The sequence below is a fragment of the Cimex lectularius genome, unplaced genomic scaffold (assembly GCF_000648675.2).
Source record: "Cimex lectularius strain Harlan isolate CLEC.00 unplaced genomic scaffold, Clec_2.1 scaffold172, whole genome shotgun sequence".
Taxonomy (NCBI): domain Eukaryota; kingdom Metazoa; phylum Arthropoda; class Insecta; order Hemiptera; family Cimicidae; genus Cimex; species Cimex lectularius.
In genome coordinates this window covers 574,234-596,252 of record NW_019392796.1, presented here as the reverse complement: position 1 = coordinate 596,252, position 22,019 = coordinate 574,234, and the positions used below count along the sequence as shown (strand labels likewise).

At 34.6% G+C, this 22,019-nt stretch overlaps 1 protein-coding gene across 5 annotated transcripts in view; it reads left to right on the top strand.

Annotated features, from left to right (window-relative positions):
• Positions 1-22,019, top strand: part of LOC106665032 (stress-activated protein kinase JNK) — a 383,087-nt gene that overhangs the window by 89,377 nt on the left and 271,691 nt on the right. For 2 of the 5 annotated variants that reach the window (XM_014391182.2, XM_014391184.2), the window contains exon 1: positions 6,355-6,456. The exons of the other annotated variants lie outside the window; for them this stretch is intronic. The gene's annotated coding sequence lies outside the window, so the exon portion shown is untranslated. Of the gene's footprint in view, positions 1-6,354; positions 6,457-22,019 lie in introns of those variants that run through there. 5 annotated transcript variants of the gene reach the window in all.

Here is a 22,019-nt window from a genome sequence, read left to right as displayed (position 1 = left end):
GCATCTGCTGTTCCGTAATCCCTTAAACCAGCTGAGACCTTCACATAAATAACTGATGAGCATGAAACGTCTTTTCGAGCCAGTCGCCCCAGCAACCCCATCTATCTAGTGGAGGGAAATTAATCAATAGATCAGGACTAGATTACGGTTTAATTATTTAGCCGACACTGGCCTAGTTCGGAGTAAAGGTCCTTTAACCAGTTTCTACGTCATTGTCTGCAAATTCCGTATTTTAAATAATCGGTCAGACGAAAACAATGGTTTCGCACATTTTTAATGTTTTTAAGTACCTTTAAGTTTTTACATCATCGCCATCTTAAACATTAAAGGTTTAAAATGTTTTCCTGGTTAGAAGTTCAAACGGTTATTCAGTTGTTTAAAAACGTTTTACTTTCGATACTTTCGACTAAATAATAATTACACAGGGCGGCTCGTGAATATAAGTAATTACCTCAGGAGGTTATCCTACTTGTCAAATTGGACGAAAACATCCATATTGTACAACGTCTGAATCAACCGAATTCGAGGAATTTGAAGTCTCCCTAATGAATTAGATTTCACCAATGTAAAGAGCATTGAAAACCCTACGAGTTGCATTTTATTTTAACCTTGACAAAAAAAAGTTCCGGGTTCGAATCCAGCAGCCCTGCATTCGAACTCGACATACTTACAAATGAGCTTTTTTTTCAAAAACACCGGCACCCCGAGGGTTGATATAACCTCTGCCGTTGCGAACCCTCGTAAAAAAAAAAAATAAATGACTGAATAAAAAATTGATTTTCGGTTACAAACTGTTTAAAAAAAATTAGTCAAACTAAAAAGAAGTCATTAAGTCATCATTAAGTTTGAAACTTTCTATTACAAAAATGAAGAAAGTAGTACAAAGTAAAAAAAAATATTAATAAAAATGTAAAGCCAGCTGCTTCAAAATCAACTTCAAAAAATTTAATTAAATGTTCAAAATCTTTCAGGCAACGATCTGAGCCTTGCATTCGTCAAAAGGTGGACATTTGAACATTTAATTTAAAATTTGAGGCTTTTTGTTTTTTATTATTTTATATTGTGTGCCAAAGTCTTGTGAGTTTTTAGTCCAATTTGACATGTAGGATAACCTCCTAAAGCATTGACGTCTGTCATGTTCTTCCTGATATAGCTTTTAGGTCGGTTATTCTGCAGGGTTATTTTTTAAGTAAAGCTTGAATCAGATCCGTTTATTTCATAACACATATACATTTTACTTTGACATACATTTTAGAAAGCGAGACTAGGCGGGCCAATATGGCGATTGAACAATAGTTAAATACCTTTGTTTATTGTTTTATTCAACTACACCTGTTAAAAAATTAATATATTTGCCAATAAAATGTTATATATGTTATTTTAAATTTTCTGATTTATTTTATTTGTTTTAGGTGAGGATCGTATCACTTTAGTTGTGTGTGGACATGAAATATGTAAGTGTTTTGAATGTAATTTTCTAGAACCGATAACCTTTGAGCATGTGTCAATACCATAGGGTATGCTGTTATTAATTAATTTATATGGTTCATATCAGCAACGAAGAACTGATTATACGACATTTATAACTGATTATAAGGTAGAACATTTTTCTGAGAGACGTGTAGACATTGCGAAACAGCTCCTAATTTTTCAAGAAGATAACCTTTATTAATTGGACGTTGAAAATGACCCCACATTGTACCATCTGCTGTTTTGTTTCTGAAGTAAATGATGGCCAATGCTTTCCGATAGGTTTTTATTTTCCGCAGAGTTATTAATAATGTGTGGTGATTAGTGACCGTTAGTCGATGATTATTCAGAAATCGTGAGATGCGGTCTGGTGTGATGTAGGTTTCAGAAAAACATTTTCTTTATCGTGCCAACGTTTCGATCTTTATTGAGATCATCCTCAGGCTCAAAGTGTTTGTTTTCTGCGCAGATGTGTCATTCTTGTGGGTCGTGTGGGCACTCTCAACACGACACGCAAGAATGGCACAATTACGCAAAAAACAAACACTTTGAGCCCTGAAGATGGTCTCAATAAAGATCGAAACGTTGGCACGATAAAGAAAATGTTTTTCTCAAACCTACATCGCACCAGACCGCATCTCACGATTTCTGAATAATTATTAATAATTAAAGCCTAAACTCTCAGGAACATAAGGAGAGAAATTGACTTCAACTTCAGATTGTTTTATAACTTCCCTTTGAGTAATTAGTATCAATATATAACATCCTTTATCTCGGGAATTACTGCACACTCCACTAATTTAACATTCCTATGTTCAAAAAGTGCATGGTGTTGATTGGCTAAATCAGTCGGGCATAAAATATCCACGGTCATTTAAGAAATAAATTAATATACGTAGTAAACATATCTATTGATCAATATGCATTTTTAACGGGTATTTTTATTCTATCTCAAAATTGCTGATATGTTACTATCAGAACTTGGTTGGGACGTTGTATCATACATAGATCGTATATCATGGAAAACAAGTCTTTTTGATATACTCCAGGGACTGTAAGAGATAACAGGAGTATATATTCGCACCCGTTCAGTTTTTATTCTTCTGAAGACACCTGTTGCTAAGCATCGTCAAAGGAACGCCTGTCTCTTGGGAAATAGCTTGGATTTTGGCGTCAAAGGGCGCGGTAGTAAAGTTTTCATTTTTACTTTAAACGCCAAACTGCTATTGGAAAAACTTATGGCATATGTTAATATCAATTTATATACATATTAAGCATGTTAGCCGGCATTTTCTAAAGCTGATAGAGTTTCCTGGGCGCTGAGTTGGGTTCATCTTCTTGGAGCGCATCGACCGTTCATTTCATACTATAGTGTGGTCAGAACCTGAGCGTTCATCCAGAACGGTATTTCGCAAGAAAAAGTATAAATGGTAGATGTAGATTGACTTCATTCGTCTTCCAGCCGTTAGGCTTCAAGATTAACTAATGTTCAAATTTACCGCCGCCAAAAACAAAAAACAAAATTAAAAAAGAAAAGAAAACAGATTTAGTTTAATAATCTCGATTATTTAACAACTCGTGGAAAAACTCCATTAAATTTTGGTTCATTGTCTATAATAACTTATTCGATTTTAATAGGCTAGCATTTACTTTATTTTTAGATCGACTCAAAAATTTCTTTAAAAAAATTCTTTATATAATATATTTATAACTAAATATATATATTTGTATTCATTAATGAAAGTTTTGGCTGTTTTATTTAGTCTTTAAAACTTGTAAGGCGTATAAGGGCCATCAAGTTTATCTATGGATAGGGAGTTGTGGAAATGAGTCACCTGGATGGCCTGTGATCCTTAACGATGAGCAATTAAAACTTCTATTTGCCATATGGCCTGGAACTGAAAATTTTGTTAATTTGATAATACACTATGCTGTACACTTGCGAAAATAAGATATTTGCCACAACGATCGAATCAAGTGATGAAAATGAACATCCATCTGGTTGAAAAATCTCTCGAAAAGGTCAACAACCTATTGAATATGCCGTAGTGAGTGAAAACGTACTTTTTCACCACAACTTTCAACACAACCAATGTGATTAGGTTTGTTTGTGTTAAACGATTTAGCGTTTTGTGGTATTGTTGCTCACGGCTGGCATGTGGGGCGAAGCCCGAATTTTATCATTCAATTGCCATGGGAACGGGTTGACCACAATGTGTGCCGTAAAACCACAATAATGAATCCTTTTAAACCATTTTCAATTTGAATTATTATACATAAATTTCGTAAAAACCGATGGTCAATAGCAAAGTCCTCCCAAATAGATATCAACATTCTATAATTAGGGAGTTTAGATTAGGTTGAACCAAAGCTTCTTTTTCGTAAAAAAAAAAAAAAGGCTAGCAGCACGTATGATTAAAGTTTACGTAAACCCATAGAAGAGAAAACTTTAAAACATACCGTAGGCCTAGAGCTGCTGCTATTGACCAAACTCCTAGTGGGAATTTACAACTTCTAATAAACTTTAAGTACTTTTTCTAGTTTTTAGGGCCGGGAAACTACATTGCTCATTACCAGCCCCCTCTTTCTGAGCATTGTATTTCTTATCTTTCTCGCTTTTTATGCCTACTAATTTCTTTTACTGTTTCTCCAGCCAACTTATGATGTTTTATGGCTAGTCTCTCTGAACTTCTGGACCTCGTTAATTGTGGATTAATAACACAAATAACAAAACTAAAAACACAGAATCAAGTTAAAAAACATGATAGTCTGTTTAGTATTTATAATACCCCAGAGTACTCGATATTCCTCAGGGTAATTGGGGATAAGTCCTTCATTCACACTAATAAGTTACATTCACACATTCATTCTCACTACCTCAAAGTACTCTGTTTTCCTCGGGATAATTTGGGATAAGCCTCTTCATTCGCACTAATAAGTTACATTCACACATTTCTCACTACCTCAGAATTGGTAATTAAATTGGGAATAAGCCTCTTTATTCTAGCTAATAAATTACACACATTCATGCGCACTATCCCAGAGTACCCTATATTATTCGGAATATTTGTGGTTAAACCCTGCCATTCACGCTCATAAAGTACGACACACACCATAAACTCATACTACCGCAGAGTACTTTATATTCCTCTGATATTCATTCAAATAAATAAATTTATTCCAATAAATAGAAGGTACAAAGATTTACATAAAAATAAAGTTATTTATGGCTCTGAGATATTCGAACAGCGTTCTGCTGCCGTGCCTCATGACCGTGCATAGATTATTCTGGATGTTGTATTTCTTTCTTTCCAAACTTATTGTTGTTAATTCTATTCAGCTTTTTATTGTATGCTCTACCACGATAACCTCTCCACATGGTGGGAGCTTTAAGTACCGAACGCACTTCTGACAAACACAATTTAACTAAATGCTTCAAAATTACAATAAACTGAAAACACCGAACACAGAACTGTATAATGGGCACCACCTTCAATTCGAAATGTCAATAAATTGATACCACTGAACGGAATTCTGGACACGTCTTTGGGTGCCACCTTCAAAATGTGTACTAAAGCACCTACTCACAGTTGAAGCGAACACAAACGCAGTGGGTAATTTTTCCAAATCCCAATAAACAGAGATCATTGCATCATTGCACACTACAGACTACATAAACTAATGGACAAAATATTGGCCGAGAGTTTAGACTTGGGTTGGAAACGCGACTGCTAGGCCAACTAAACCGTCGAATTTGGTTGGTGGTGCACACTGCCGATTTCACCCTGTGTTGTAGGTCAAAGCTGCAGTGTTCAGCATTTGTACAATTGTTCATATAATAATTCACATAATAATAAACAGATTACCAAACATAAAAATAAATCGAAATTTTCGAACGCATTTCTGGACCAAACCCATAGTGGATGACACTTCGAAATGCAAATAAAGTGAAAACACATTTCTTGACAAACTGGTAGTGGAAATTCTTTCAAAATTTTATAAAACCGGAAGCTCTGACGATACGACGGCTGAAACAAACATATTGTGGGCAATATGTTGTTTGGACTTTCACAGCCCCAATACACTGAACGCACCTTGGAGCACACCCATGTTGCCCAACTGAGAGCATTGAACCTACCTATAACCTACATATAACCTATATATAAACTATATTTGAACACGCCAATACACTAAATCTACCGGACGCAATTCTAAATAAACTGCAGGAGGTAACCCCCTTCACAACATGTATTTATAAACTGACAACACTGAATGTACGTCTGGACCAAATCCATAGTGGGTAACTCCTTCGAAATTACCAAGAACTGAACCGTCTTGAATATTCCTAATATCCATCACAATTCGGAAAAACCCGAAAGGTCTGGATGCATTTTTACCTAATGCTTAATTGGTATTGCTTTTAAAATTTAAATTTAAAACAAATAAACCGTAGTGTGTGAACTATAAATTTATACTAATTAAATTTTTTTGTAATTTACCAATTTTTACCAGTAGCAAGAGGTTAAGAAATGTGGGAAAAGCTTGGAAAAATGGAGCCTTTTGACACTTTTTGGCCTACCGTCGGACCAGTTTTGGCATTACCTCGTCGCTTTTCTTAACTACCCCTCTTTTATTTTGAAATTTTATCGACTCTAAATTAAGAGGAGAAAAGTCGATTTCCTTATCTGTCGGAGGTTTCACCCCTTCTTGTGCCGTGTCCTTGAAACTGTCAGTGTCAACGTCCTTGAAATCCTTCGCAGGAGGGAGAGATCTCGGACGAGGATCCTCCGCCCCCGCACGGAGAGGGTGGCGACCTTGAGTGGAGGGGCGCCGAGAGAGGGGGTGGCTCCGGCCACAGTCGCGGGTACAACTCGCCCCCGGACGCTTCTTCCCCCGATCCGGCCGCCCCCGCAATCAACTGCTGCCGCTCGCCCCCTAGGACACCCGCTTGATTTAATTTCCCGCATCCTCGTCGCGTCTTACGACGTAAGTCATTTTTTTACCCCTTTACGCATTCACTTTATGTTTTATTCTTTTCCGTCCCAGTCCTTTTTAGACAATGAAGAACTCAATTTTTTATGATTTTCCTCTCTAAAATTCCCTAATAAATAAATACATTAATTTTGATATTATGGGGTAAATTTTCCGAGTAAATTTTAAATTTCCTGATTTTGCACCATGTCGCGTTTAAAATGTGTAATTCTTGAAAAACTGTGTATTCCTTTCGCTTTCACTTGGAAAAACCAAAATATATTCATATTCTCTATTTAAGTGACACTAAAATTCGTTTTTGCCATCTTGGAGGATGGTATATTACATTTTTATTGATTTGTTTATCCTGTAATAAAATACGATTTTCCGATTCTACCTGAAAAATGAACTAATGAGATTACTATGACATATCTCAAATTGGTTTTAATTCTTGGAGGACAGTATTTCACTATGAGACCCGATTAAAAATTTTATTGCCATTTCCCTTCAACTGAAAAATGCTGTTTTCTCTCAGATCGTCAAGGTTCTCCTACCCGTTCTTGATTTAATGTAATTGATCCCAGTAGCTAAAATACTGTATAAAATCTTGTCTATATATAAAATTCAATCTTTCAATTTGACAGTGCTCGCTATTTGCTAACAATTGATTGGTGGAATCATTGTCAAATAGTTTTTTGTTTTGGTTATTACAAATTTCAATATTCCAATTGCTTCCAAAAAGATTTCCTTGTTCTGTTTAATATTTTATGAAATTGATGTTTTTCCAAAGTGCCATTGAAGGCTAAACTGCATTTGATGTTGACATGGTAGTCGAAAATTGTTATTATCTTGTTTAATCGATAATAAAATTATCTGGTTTTGTTTTTATTTCCTCTCTGTATAATATTTTAATTTGCCAGCGCGCTCGCTATTGACTGAATAATGAATTGTTATAGATAATATGAGTTGATAGTCTCTAATTGTTCTTGGTTGGCATTATTAACGATTTGTGTATTTGCTTCCTTTTCATTCAAAACAAATGTCGAATTATGTGAAATTCATATTTCAATTTTTCCTTTTTAATTGAAATGCTATTTTGTTCGAATTCGATCTCAAAGCCGTATTATTTTATTTAATATAAATTAATCCCGTCAGTTTTGTAAATGTTAGGTGATGTCAATTCGTCAACATACAATATTTAGACGCATAAAACGGGAAATTCTCGAAAAACATTATGGTGCATTCACTCATTTAATTAAAATTCTTTTTGTTCTAATTCCCCTTTCTGGAATGTCTTCCTTCCAATTCGCCAATGAACCCGTAGTATTTTATGTTGTATATCAAGCAAAAACCTTTTATTTCACAACAATATGCGCATTTTTAGAAAAAATGTGATGGGAATATGACAATGGTTTTGATGGTTTTTTTTATACGCTTATTTTATATCTTAAATAAAAAGAATAATGAAAGTTCATGAGAACAATATAATATAATTTATCAGTTATAAAAATATATATGTAATAACGTGAACTAGGTTATTGGGTCGGACAGGTATTTTATTGATCGACTAACGTTAACAACATTAATCACTAAAAGCTTTACTGTTTTTCAAGACGTTTAATTTGGAAAGGGCAATCGTCAAAAAAAATTCCATAACATAAAAATAGAAAGCTTGCTGTTTCTGCGTCTATTCCTAGTAGTAGGGACACAACACAACCTATATATCACAGGGGCGCTACGCAGGTTAAAGAAAATTGCGTTTTATATATAGATTTAATAATTTTAAGGCAAATAAATAATTGACCGGCAATATTCAACTCGTTCAAAACTTAAATATTGACATTTTCAATCTGAAAAGGCCATGACGATAAGTGGGTTACAGTCAAGTTTAACCAATTAATTGCCAATACAAAATCAATAGCTTGTAGGGAATCTCGATTGGATTAGCTTACTACGTAATCCCTCACCGAGATCTCTTTCTGTTTTGCAGAATTTGGTCAATAAAATAAATATTTTATGCTTTGTACTATAAAAAATGGTGTTAGTTGAAGAAATTGATTGAGAATAACTTGACTTTAGATTTCGATTGGATAATAACTAATCATCCTTCCCTTTTACCCGTGGTTGATACTACTACACGTGGTCTTGGAGCGGTTCGGCAAAAGTTTCTTCAGCTGTTGATTCGCCCTTTTATGCCGTGGTCAGGAAACTTCATTCATAAAGGGCTGAATGCGCCGAAAGAAACTGGTTTCTGCTGAATACGGGGTCGGGTGGAAGCGCAAACCAGAGATAACAGGGAGAAAGGGCGGACTAGTGATGTTTTAATCAAAGTCAAATATCAAACGCTCATTGTCTCCGTGCTATCTGGTATAATTTCACAAATTATTCACACTGAAAAGTCTTAGGGCTCTTTTTCCCCCTAAGGAGATAATATTATGTCTCCAAAGGAAATGAAGTTTCACATTTTCTTCTTTGCTTTATGGCTACCAAAATAACAGAATGCATTAGTGTTAAATACATAATAATGCCATAAATATATAATAATATAAATTAAGAATTCATGTATCACAAAGTTTACATGAATCCAGATTTGCCATATAGTACAGCTTGAATTGAAAGCAGTCATTACAAAACAATTCAGGTAAATGTGTACCTCGTCATGCAAACACACACACTATCTCTATCTTCTCTTCCTCCATCACTCTCTCTCTCTCTCTATCTCTCTCTCTCTCTCTCTCTCTCTCTCTCTTTCCCCCCTCTCTCACTTTCTCTCTCTCTCACTTTCTCTCTCTCTCACTTTCTCTCTCTCTCACTTTCTCTCTCTCTCACTTTCTCTCTCTCTCACTTTCTCTCTCTCACTCTCTCTCTCACTCTCTCTCTCACTCTCTCTCTCACTCTCTCTCTCACTCTCCCTCTCTCTCTCCCTCTCCCTCTCCCTCTCCCTCTCATCAACCTACTTACCTACCCATCTATCTGCCTACCTATCTACCTATTTATCTGTCACTTGTGTTCACTTGACGGAATGGACCGTTTGATTATGATGGAGTGGATCACGGGTGCAGACCTCTCCAGTCATACAGTTTGATCTTCTGTTTCCGAATTCGGCCCCTAGAAGTGGATAATTGTGATTCATTGGCTTTTCCTTTCATCACAAGGCCGGATGATCTTATGACAACTTACGTCCAAATATTGCTAATCTTTGCAGTGGATTATTATTTTGCTGTTTTTGAAATCAGATAACACAATTGACACTGTGACAAATCAACTGAAAGTTTGTAAACTTTACATTAATTTAATCATTACCGTTTAAATGTCTATTATACTGTACCTTTTTTTTAAATGTTATCAAAGTTTAAGTGTATAGTTCTCTTTTTTATTCCAAGAGGTAAATCTTCGTTTCCACGAATTTTTGTTTGTTTTTTCAATTGAGGACTTCAAGTTGTTCAGATCACTAAATATAAAATACGTATATTTACTTGTGGTAAATTGGATTTAGTGTCTTGTTGAATGCTGGCTCAATTTGGGCAAAAATAGCTGCAAATAAGTTTTTGTTCTTTGCTCTTTCTCTTTCTGTTTCTCGCTCTCTCTCTCTCTCTCTCCCTCCTCCCTTTTATTACTTTTTCTCCTTGATAAAGTTTTATAGCGCCACGAAATACTTGTCAGTTTTAAAAGTGATAATAACATTAATTGACACTAATCATTTTGCAGTTGCAGATCCTTTTGTAGAGTTTACTTTTATGTCTTTTATTATTTCCCGTCGTTGGAGAAAAGACTGATGAGGAAGATTAAACTGCCCCTGAAATGGTTACATTTTTTCAATAGTAATATTCAATTTACTTTTATATATGGTCGAGATGGGAAAAGAAAAATAGTTTAAACATTTACTCTATGCTAGAATGTTCCTTAAAAGTAAAACTTTAAGTTGGAAGCCAAAAATTTTGTTTTATCAATAAATTTGTCATTTTGTGTTATTGCAATGTCTGTTTGGTCGATCAAATTCCTCAGACCATGTTGTTACATTTTCATGAATTTTTATCAGTGCCACTTCTGTCCTAGGTTCGTGAGCGTTACACCCTGCCGTACCATAAATCCCCAAAGGAATCCGCCCGCCATTGGCCACCGTCCAAATATTTGCATATCCGAATAATTATAACCCGTCATTGAATATACACGTCGAGGTGTAGGACGGAATCCGTGCAGTGTTTCCAATTATTGGAGGGTGGTCGCTCCCCCGGGAAAACAGGCCTTTTGAGGCCCCATCGGACCCTATCAATATAATGGACTTTTCTCCCGCATCCCTTTGAAAGCTGAGAGTCCATTTGTAAATCCCATTTGTAAAAATTCCACTAGTTTCCTTCCGCCTTTCAACATCAACCCAACCTCCATTGACCTATCGTCTAGAAGGTATCCCGCAATTCCCCATTTCGTGCTATCCCTGGTTATCATTTTCATAAGAAGCAAGTTTCATGTGATGAAATACGTTATATTTTGAGAGAAATTGAAGCATTTGTGTTGAACTTTAAAACTTATGCTCAGTTTTTAAATTTTATATTAAGAAGTCAATTACAGTTTTATGCACTAATTNCTCTCTCGCTGTCTGTCTGTCTCTCTCTCTCCCTCTCCCTCTCCCTCTCCCTTCTTCCCTCCCACCATCTACCTTATGTATTTACAATTATAATTATAATTATCAACAACATGAATAATGTTTTCTTTTAAAATACTACCACTTTTAAAAAAGAATCTCTTTCTTTGTATTAGCTGCGACAAATGGATGTTCAGCGTCTTAATGTGTTTAAAATCCGTGTAACCCCCATCTAAATTTACCGCCCGTTATTTTAAAGGTCAACGTGTTAATGCGGACGGTATAAAATACTAACAGAAAGATCACAAATCCCCTAAGCTTCCTTTATTGCACGCCGTCAGGAGACGATAAAGTACAATCTGTAATGTTCCGTGATTATCAGTGAATGGTACATGTTGCTGGGACTTTTCAAGAGCCCGTAGTGGATTTGGTGGAAAACGTAATAATAAAAGTTTTATTGTACTGTCTCTGAAGGAATGCATGTAAATAATTTTTACACTTTATGTTCTTTGTCGGATGTTTCTCTTTATTATACAAAGTAATTTACAGTTAATAATGAGCTTGTAAGCTTGATGAGTTTGTAATAAACCACGTCGGCGTATGGTTTTTACGGGAAAGGGTTGAAAGTTTACTCTGTTAGCTTCGCGAAAATTATTTAAAAAAAAGAAAGAAATAACAAATATGTTAAAAAATCTGATAGTTCTAAAAGTTGTATTATTAAGATTTACATCCTCTGATTTTTATTATATAGTTAATGTACCGTGTGCTGTCTTCGAGTTGAATTTTTAATTAATCCGCGCCCTGTTGACTTGTTCGCCAAGCCCGGTCCGCTTCGTCGCTCCTTTTTTTTTGGGTGATCCATGGTATCATGTAGAAATGTACAAATATTCGTCATCGATGTTCGAGTTTTGAATTTGTAAGATTTTAATATTGCTCAGCATATGGATTGCGGTTCATAACAGGTTGAATAACCCCTAAAACAATTTCCGTTTGACTTTCCGAGTTCGGGGCATCAAAGTTTCTCGATCATCAAATATTATGTTCGGACCGAAAGTTGGTTTTTAACGCATACATGACTTTAGTAGCATTGATATTAGCTGCGTCTTGAATCCCCATGGAATATGTACGACTTCCTTTTATATCTGCATTTTGAGCAAGGAGGAAGCAAATAGATCCTAAAATCGAATATTTTCCCTAAAACGTTTGTTTATCTATTTGGATCCAAATAGGAAAATGGCCTTTGTTAATTTTTACTTTTTTAAGTTTTACTCTTATGGCAACCATTAGTGCCCAATTGACAAACTTATCTCCTAGATCAAGTTATTTAACATATCAATCGTAGTATTGCCTTTTATCTCTCTGAACAACGCACCTTTACTTTGTCTTTATTTATTTTTTGAATCTTTCATATTATGCAATTTTTGTTTTTTGTGTTAGTTGGACGATTCTCTTAGACCTTCCTTGTTATCTTTCGAAAATTAACAGGTCGTAGCCATCTCCTTTATAAAAAGTAATGATAAAATCGCCCCAGTTTCCCAGATAATGGGTACATTACTTTCCCGAAAAATGTTTATACGCATGTTGTAGACTAGTGTGGCGGCGGCCAATTCGACATAGCTATCATGGTTACCGTCAACTTCCATTATCTTGATATATTCATACTAATATTTAATGATTTTATTAACAAGATCTGACGCTACAGTAAAATTTCAATATTGTTTTCACTCGGAAACAACATGTCCGAGGGACGGAGGGAGAGAGAGAGAGAAAGAGAGAGGCAGAGAGAGAGAGAGAGAGAGAGAGAGAGAGAGAGAGAGACAGACAGACAGACAGACAGACAGACAGACAGACAGACAGACAGAGAGAGACAGAGATAGAAACATAGAGAGAGAGAGAGAGAGTGAGAGAGAGAGAGAGAGAAAATGACAGATATGGAAGAAATCTTATGATAGAAACTTCAGTAATTTCGCGAATTGTAATTCGTTTTTATCCATTTTTTTCTATGCATCTGATCTTAAATAAATACTGCATGCTCTTTAATACATGTAAAAAAAGAAAGATAAATCCTCGCGGCAAATCTTTCACAATTTTAATCCGAACAAAAAACGTAGCTAACTTCCGGATTAAAATAAATACTGATAGCATTCGTTTTCAAATTAAGCTTATTTTGTCGAAAAACGTTATGCTTCCAACTATGCATGATATGACATGGTTTCTTAAAATTTAAACTGAGAAAATAGTGAGATAATTGAAAAACTCTATTAAAACGTTACGTTTACGTTCCCCCTATCTCTTTCTCTTTCTGCAACATTAAAATTGTATAGGTCCTTCTCTCTCTCACATTTCAGCAAAAACGTTTCTAATATTATAGATAGAAATTAAAGTTGTTTTATATGTCTTCTCTTGAGGAATATGAAGTATTCGTTAAAAGCTTTCAAGACTGTGAATATTTGATTATCCTTGTACTCTTCTTTTCTGACCCACTACAATGAGAATTCAATAAGGGCTTTCTGCTGCTCTTTAAGGATGGGTTGAATCGAACTGAATTATTTTCTTCCGTGGAGTAAATATTAAATAGATAGGGGAAAATAATTCCCATCGTGTTGAAGGAATTTTCTGTAATTCTCCCTCGTATGGTCAGTTTTTTGTTATAATTATGGGAACGGCAGTTTTGTCGTTTATATGCGAGACTCAGCTCGTCGCCTTGGGTGAAAACGTAATCGATTTAAATTCACCTGCAGCATTCCCGTGGCCCGTCACGCGTGAAAATTGGACCAACGCCACATATAAAACCTCCTCTTATTTATATTTACACGATTTTATGCGACAGTGATCTAGTGGAGACAGCCGTCTGACGGAATGTAGACTGGGATGTCTGGCCGTTCCGATTATGCAACGCGAAGGTCGTGGCAATTAGAAGGAACAGACCAGTCGGGGATTTTTTTTTACCTTTACACTCGCCGGCAAAGAAAATATTATTTTAGCACATTCAATTAGACCTGATTTGTTCAAACTGATAGTAATTACACTGAAGTGGATAGTTCTATGAAGTGGCTATGGCACCACTTTAACTTTAATAGAGGGAGAATTAACCGGAAGCCTCATAAACTCCAAACAAGCATTATCTATCTAGCAATGCCATTACTGAATTCTTGTCGTAACAGACAGATCAACTATGCTTTCACACTTAGCGTTAATTTTACTCATTAGCCGATAGTGGCATAACTGTATTAATTTAGACTGTTTGTTTTTGGGAAAAAATGAATCTCGTACTGGCTCAAATTGAGAATATTTGGGCTGTATGGTAGAATGCTACCTGATGCCTTGAAATACAAAACCACTCTGGAGTTCATTTGTATCTAGTTTCTATGTTTTTATGTACACTTCATCACATCTTCAGAATACAATGTACTTTCTTACTTCATATAGTTTTTTTACTAGTACATATACATCTGGGCAGGGCAACCCTAGTTTGTATTGTACTACGCACTTTGGTGTTAGTTCTTAAAAATTGGGGATAACTCAAATCTCAAGGAATGAGAAGATAGATGGGAACGGGGAACGGATGCCCATGCTCGGAAAGGGGCTGTTATGCCACTGATAGGTCCTGCCTTTTCGGCATAGGGATCCACACTATCAATCACATTATACAAGAAGAAATGAAGAGGTAGGTAATAATGGAATTCACTAACTGGACACAAACAATTAAAAAACCTCCTGGCGAGATTTGGAAAAAATATAATATAATGCATTAAAGGAAGCTGGACACCAATGGATCTTATAATAAACTGTGATGCTACTATCCGCAGGAAGAAATGGTTCAGCATGTACATCCCGTAAACAACCATTAAATCCGGGCTTAATTCCTTGATGGATTGGGGCTCACCGGTGTTCTATAGGTACAAAGCGAGGGATACAGTAGCTCTTTAAGGGTTTAGTCTACTAAATCCCCCGAAATTTTTACAACTTCATCTACATCTACTTAAAAATTTCAAAATGCTAAAACCTCATCTGTAGTGATTTTTCCTGTATTTTATTTTTTAATTTTTTACAAGTCCACTTTTGTCACAGGATATACAAGCAGCTGTTAATAATTGATAAATAGATATGCCGAACGCATCAGGCAAGACCAAATCAGCGATGATAAACAAACCAAGATAATCGCAGGATCAAACTACAAATTATTATTATTAAGTCAGAAAAGTTTAAATTTTAAAGTTTTTTTTATACGCGATCAAAATCATACTAAAAGCCCAAAAGTATTACTTTCTTATCAAAGAAAAGCCTAAGTTAAATTAAACAAAGTCTTTTGGAAAACTAATTCGAAGGAAGGTGCAAATGAAAAATACGTGGTGGAATGGTTTCAATTAGTTCTTTTAATTTCATCCGAATTAATGTTGTAAGAAGAGATTTAAGTTAAGAAACTTAATGAACTTACTTAATCTCATTAGAAACAAATTAAAAAATTGAACGCTTTCGTTAGTACTCTAAATAATTTGTTAAAGCCGTGAGGAGCCGTCAAAAATGAGGTAGTTTAGAAAAACACCTTTTTTATTTTTTTTTGCCGATGATTCGACCTTTATTCGGGTCATCTTCAGGGCATAAAGCGTGCTGCTATTCTTGTGGTGTCATACTGATTTTGTGTAAAAGTATTGTGAGTACTCTAAATGTTTGCAAAACTAAAAGTTTTTCCCCTTTCACCTAAACGATTTTTGGGGCTGTTTTTTGTTATTTTAAATACCCTTTTCCAACAAAATATTTATTACATTTGCAATTTCATTTTAAAAGCACTTTTTAGATTTAAAACATAAGTAAACGGTGTTTCCACTTAAAAAGATACATTTAAAATAATTATACATTTAATTTAGTAGGACTTTAAGAATTTAATTCAGGTGTTTTAACATATGGAATGGCAAAATTGAAAAGGGAAATAGAGAAAGATTTGCAATATAATTCCGTTCACTGATAGGTGAATATGATGAAATTGATTTACTTATATATCCTTCATATACCTTCTTGGCGTGAATGCATACTGACAATGTCAAAATAATAGACTTTTCTTACTTTTAAAACTGTGACATCTTCAAACCAGTTGTACACGACAGCTCCCCAATATGAATTGTCGCTAGCGATGAAAAATGTGCTTCCGACTACTAAGTGGGACGGAACAGCGGCTTGATGCTCATCATCCGCCTGGGCGCACACCAAAACTATCTTCCTGTCGGATAAGTATGACATATATCTGAAATTCCGGGGTAATTCGTATGGAACGCAAAGGCCGTAGGCAATATGGAAAAGAAATTAGGATAACGGTTAAAAGTATCGTTGATGCAAATTTGCCTCCCTCTCGTCATGCCTGTTGGACGCGATCGGCATATCATCAGTGAAAATGTGAAAACCTGTTTTTCAAAACGTTCACCACTCGCGAACACCTAATTAATGTAATAGAAAATGAGTATAGGATAAATTTAATATTAACATATAATTGTGTTATTGTAGATTCTAGTCTATTGTCCTTACACGTTTAATAATACTCATTTAAAACAGTCAGCTGCATGAACATATCCTCTTTTTAAAGTGTGATAGTGGTTCATTTGTTAGGTAAACTCATAATTAAAACTTATATCCGCGACTCATAGGGCTTTTACAATTATATTTGAAGTATGTTTAATCCCAAGAAAATGCGTAATGTTACATTTGTGTAAATTTAAAGCCAAAGCTGGTGAAAAGCTAAAGATATTTTGCGACATTTCCGTATGAATTGGAGAATCGTATAGGATATTGGACATGCAACTGCTAAAGCTAGATTTGATTTCTGTGAAAAAGCTCAGTATTCACGAATGGTAGATTGAGATAAATATAGATTGTATTTTCGCAAAAAGCTTTCATATCGAGAGCCAGTTGCTCAAAAACTATATTTTTATTTAAAAAAAAAATTAATGTCTTAAATAATAACGTCAGAGTTGTATTGGATACCAAAAAAGTAAATTTTATAGTCTGGTAGTTTATAAAAAGTCATCTTCAATAAAAGTAAAACACTCCCAAAATTAAGTAATATAGATGTAAAAATTGATTGATTATATAAACATCACTTTGCCTCAATCAACACTGATTCGGGGGCGTCGGTGGCCGCAACGGTTTAGGCGTTGACACGGCGCTCATCACTGTAAGGTGAAGGTCCCGGGTTCGAATCCAGCGGCCCTGCATTCGAACCCGACATACTTACTTAATGCGCTTAAAAAAAAACATAAAAAAAAAACTCGGCACTCCTAGGGTTGATATAACCTCTGCTGTTGCGAACCCTCGTAAAAAAAAAAAAAAACACTGACTTCCGCGTCTTGGAAGTTATCTTAGGCTTCAGGGGCTGTCAACAACTAGGCCATTTCATCTCCCAATTCAGTCAAGTCTTTCCATTTAAACACACTCTCATTCATTCTGAAATTTACCTAGTCACTCTCAGAACTAGATATCTGCTACCCACTTTATACAATAAAACAGTCATGTTTCCTCTTCAAATCAATTGAGACAGGGTACCCAATGACGATACTACCTACTCAAAGCACAATTCTCATATCGCGAGACATTCCTGCAAACTCTTTTTATGGAGCCAAGGAATGACACCATTTAAACATTCTTTGGGCTAAAATAAAGTGCCTGTGTGTCAATCTTCGCCTATTCTTAGCCTGGTGAGTATGATCCCTTCTCTCCAACGTACAAAATGGGCACAAATGAACTTATTCGAAAATTTGGAATAATACAAACACCAATATATTTAATGCTCGATAATTTATAGTTTACAACAGACCACATATATCGTTTACATTCAAAAAAGGAAAAGAGTCGATGATCACAAGGACCAACTGGAACAGAAAAAAAAAAAAAAACTGGTCTTATTCCACCAAAGACACCGACAAAAATAACGCCGACACATGCCCCCTAACGACTTTATAAAAGAACTTGCTTTACAGTATCACACAGACACACTGAAGAAGGCGAAATTGTGCAACTTGTCAGACTGACCACAACCCATTGGGAATGGATAGTCCAAAACGGTCGGTATCGATCAAATTATAGGTTTCATAAACTGGTTAGTCTAAAAATAAGTGTAAAAAGCTCCCCGCTTTAACAAAATGACATATGTTCATTACATTATGATTTATACACTTTCCAGTTTAAAAATAAATATAGGCACTGGGGGTTTAATGATAAGTTACTATTATGATTTGTTAACCATTTAACAGTTTATTGAAAAGAAGATTTACTTAGTTTGAAAAAGCTTTAAACAACACTATTCCGAAGTTAAAAATTAAGTAAAATAAAATAATATTCACTAGCCACTCTAAAAATAAATAAATAACACTATCACGGAATTTGAGACTTATTTATTTACGCTTATTTATAATTATTTTTGGACCTTTAGAATATATTTAGGTGTGTATCATTTTCTGCCATAATTGTTTGAAAATTGAGAAACTTGGGCAACGGGATTGACGAAGATACTTTACAAGTGAAATTGAGCGTGTCCGTCCTTTTCCCTTTTCTCTTCTCAAGTATTGAAGGACCTTTTGATAAGGCATTTTCTTCATTGGCATATTCTCACGGGTGCTAAGACAATACGGGCAAAGGTCATTGGCGAAGGGTCGCTTCGGGTGGCAACAACTACGCGACCCTAGGAATCGATAGACGGAAATAAGGCCCCATGACGATGAGAGGTGCCCGAATTCAAGCCCGCACGGCTACTAGGGCTGCCCGGTTTAGCATTTTGCCCCGGGCCCACATTACAGCAAGGCGTTGTTAAACAGGTCAATTAAAACAGGATGAATGTGAGCACTTATTTTATTTAAATTAAACCACTGAAATGTTTCTAGGACCAACATAAAATTTGTCTTTATTAATTATGTTAAAATTAAACGGAGTTAGTGTTAATATAAACATTATAACCTCTTAGGTTCTAATAATAGATTTGTTTAAAACATATCATTTTGATTTGTTTAACGTTTTCTTACGTTTAAAAACCCGTAGGTATTCCTGATATAATCGGAAACATTCCAAACTCTTACAAAAAACAAGTTTGATTAATATTAATTGTTTTAAGATATTTACAGTAGAACTAATTTTCTAAAAATTAATCTGAAAAAAGCTTCAGGCTTCTCATAAAAAATACAATTAGGATAGTTCGTATTGACTTTTGATTGAATATAATAATTTCTGTCTATTAGAATAAATTTCCCTCTGGTTTAAAGATTGAAATATGCTTAGCGTTTTGTAGCTTATTTGGACAGCTTGAGAAGTCTCGATTTCTCAAAAAAATTACTATTATTATATGATTATTTCAATATTTATACACTGACCACTCTAAAATTAAATAATAATGGGAACTTTATGCCATAGAAATTTGGGATTAAATCTAATTACACTATAATCAATTATCATAAGATATGCAAACGATTGATTGAATAATAGAATCAAACTCCCATCGGTTACATTGGTAAAAAGCTCCTGTATTCTGAATTGCGGTTAGGAAATAACTTATTGGTTTATGAATACCATAATAATTTTCATTTATTACTAAAGTTTTATTGTTCATAATACACGACATTTGAAAAATGGCGAAAAGAAGGGAAAATTCAAAAGGTGCGGTTGAGATGGGAAGTTAGTGTCCGAGTGGATCGAGCAGCGGCGTATCTAGCCGAAGATCGTGGGTTCGAATCCCCCTCGTGTCATTGACTTTTTTATCTCAACTAAAAACCTTAATTAATTGTAATATATTAATTGGTCAAGCGCACCACGAAATTAGTGAATTGTTCATCATAGTAGTTGTATTACAAAGAATGTTTTAGCAGAATTTTTCTTACCACGACAATTTTTATTTGTTATAATGCAGTTTATTTAAGTTTAAAAATATGGAGGTATTTAAAAACCTATTTTTCTGCTAAAGGGATGATTGTAAAGTGGCCATTACAATGAAAAACTAGTTCATTAAAGAAAAATAAGTTGTGGAATATTGATTTGAGAAAGTTATTTAGTTAGCTAAACTGAGTGACCAGTAAAATAAATAAAATATTCTGAGGCTGTAGTAATGAATTTTTATGGTGTAATATCTCGTAATCGTTAATTTTCTTCTATGTCATTTTATTCTTCGTCTATTTTTAAATCTTAAACGAATTTTGTTCGTTTGTTGATTTAATTGGAATGTTTTTGACGTAGTGTGAACTTCTGAGTATTTTGGGAAAAACTGGAGGTTAATTTTGAATTTTATGTCATTCCTTGTAGATTTTCAATGTAATACATTAGACGTTTCTATCTCATCTGGTAATGTCCCCTCTTGGGAAATGTATTGACTGTTATCGTTGAACTTCTAACAGACCAAATTGCCTTACTCGAATTTAGAAAAGAGAAGTTCACTATAATGGATTATTTCTTTTAACCTATTTTTTTCAATATGGTTTTATGGATTTTTCACCTGTGATTTTGTTCAATATAACTTTTTTTCTGGTTAATTCTAGGTATTTATATAGAAATTAGTTAAAAACATTCAATACTAAGTGTGTTCTAATTTTCCTTTCTTCATTATTTTTATTTTTTCTTTTCTTTTTTTACGAGGGTTTGCAACAGCAGAGGTCATATAAACCCTCAGAGTGCCGGTGTTTTTGAAAAATGCTCATTCGTAAGTATGTCGGGTACGAATGCAGCCGCTGGATTCGAACCCGGGACCTTTATCTTACAGCGACGAGCGCCGTGTCAACGCCTAAACTATTGCGGCCACCGATGCCCGACTTTTATTTATTAAAATGTCGATAGATTAGCCGTTTGTTCGCTCATTTTCCACGGGCCACAGACGCCCCCTTTCTTCATTATGAAGTCACTTTTTTATTTTTACCTGTCATATTTCTTCGTTTCACTAAGATACTAGTTATTGGAGTTGGATTCATTAATACTTTTTAATTGTTTCTTATTCTAAAGAATAGAAAAAACTAACCTTTCAAGTAGATTTAGTAAATAAATAATAATTAAATCTTTGATGGAATGTGGCAAAATGAATTTATATAATCAGAGTTTCTTCTGGTGTTTTTTAATCAGATTTAAAGTCGTTCACTTGTAGTGAACTATATTTGTGAACCTTGTAGCTGAAGGTGTCAGTCAAATTAAAACATAAACAATAAAACCTCAGCCGTCGGTTAATATAGTCAAATCGATAATAACCATCAATCTATTATTATTATGCATAATTATTTGAAGTTGTTGAAAAGAAAATGTTATTTTTCCCTGAAATTTCAGTTTACATGAAAAACAATGTTTTAATTAATTAATAAAGTACAATGATAAATAATAGGATGAATGGAAAAACCTGAAAGTATTTTGAACACATTGAACGTTTTAAAATCCGGCGATGTAATTTTAAATGTTTCTACTCTCATAATACGTGATAAGTACTAACAGCGATGAGATTTTTATTAGTTTTCATCGTTTGTTTTTCATACTAAATAGGTTTATTGTTCAACAAAACCTGGTGTACTTTGCTATTAATTTTTTTTTTTTTTTTTGTGAAAGTACTCTTTTGTTTTTCCTCATGGGGAAAATGAGTGAACAAACGGCTAATCTATCGACATTTTAATAAATAAAAGTGGGGCATCGGTGGCCGCAATAGTTTAGGCGTTGACACGGTGCTCGTCGCTGTAAGATAAAGGTACTGCGTTCGAATCCAGCGGCCCTGCATTCGTACTCAACATACTTACAAATGGGCTTTTTTTCAAAAACACCGGCACCCTGAGGGATATGACCTCTGCTGTTGGGAACCCTCGTAAAAATAAAATAAAAAATAAATAAAAGTATTAAAAGTGATTTATTGGTCTTTCGGTATTTTAACAATTCTGTTTGGATTTTTTAAAATCTTATTTGCAGAACTATCGACGTTCAGCAGCCTGGGAAAAGATTTATTTACAGTTTAAAGAATTTTCTCAATAGTCTGAGTAAAGGTAAAAAAACGGGAATTTGT